This window comes from Priapulus caudatus, unplaced genomic scaffold, assembly GCF_000485595.1.
Source record: "Priapulus caudatus unplaced genomic scaffold, Priapulus_caudatus-5.0.1 Scaffold7455, whole genome shotgun sequence".
NCBI lineage: Eukaryota > Metazoa > Priapulida > Priapulimorpha > Priapulimorphida > Priapulidae > Priapulus > Priapulus caudatus.
Genome location: NW_014584516.1, coordinates 1 through 1,169, shown reverse-complemented (window position 1 = coordinate 1,169; position 1,169 = coordinate 1).

The window sequence follows — 1,169 nt, the reverse complement described above, 5'->3', positions numbered from 1 at the left end:
ATTTTTTTGATTTTTTTGATTTTTTTATTTTTTGTATTTTGGATATATATCTGCGATCTCTCTCCCTCCCTCCCTCTATCTCTCTGTGGACCCTGCGCTCTATATGCCCATCGTGATTGAACTGTATGCAATGTGACTGTGCCAGGTTAGGAATGAATTGAGAATAAGATAGACATGATATTTGCGTATAAATCAAAAAAAAACAAAAAAATTGAAAATCCAAAAAATCCAAAATCCAAAATATCTGTGTTATTGTGAATTCATTGCTAACCTGGCACAGTCAGATTGCATAGAAGAGTTAAGGCACTAACAAAATACCCATATACCCAATATGCTTGTCCATTCCACAGACAGACAGACGGACAGACGGACAGAGATCGCAGATATATATATATATAGATGATATACGTGCTCTGTATGCAAACTGCTAATCACTGCACCTCGAAAACGTGAAACTTCTATAGAAAAAAGCCTTGGCTGTCAAAGCAGTTTAAAGCAGTCGGAGTCTTAAGCAGTTTAAAATTTCGACTCCTGCACAGCCGAGCTGCCACAGTAATGCCAATGGCACTGCATGCAGGTGCGTATATTAAGATCAGAAGTGCATAATATAGATATAAATTATACACTCCTGGCAGGGGAAAAATAACGTTTTTTTCACGGGAGCTCTTTTTCAAGTCTGTGGAAAAAATAGCTCTCATCAAAAATTTTACGGGAGCTATTTTGAGCCTCACGGGAGAAATTTCAGAGGTTTGAAGAGCGAATCGCTCATCGCTCCCGTGTATTTTTTACCCTGAGGGTCCCCTGGTAAGATGTCCACACGTACCCACACGTACCTGAATCTCGGATCCTACTTGTGGCAATCCTTCTTCGGCACAGAGGGAAAGTTCGTGATCACACCGTTCTCGTCACCATAGTACTGCCACTTGAGTGAGGGAACAGTCTGCAGGTTTGCGCGCATGCGATCCAGCACCGTGTCATGAAGTCACTTCGTGTGACCCGGGTCCGGCGCCACCGCCGACTGCGACATGCACATTGCCTGGGTGTTGACCTGCAACACAAGACTATGAATCAGTGCTGAGAGCCAATTCACACTATACTGCCCGTCTCAAGCTTCCGAATTCGGAGGTCGAATTCGGAGATTCATTTAGTGGGGGGAGGTTAATTACTTT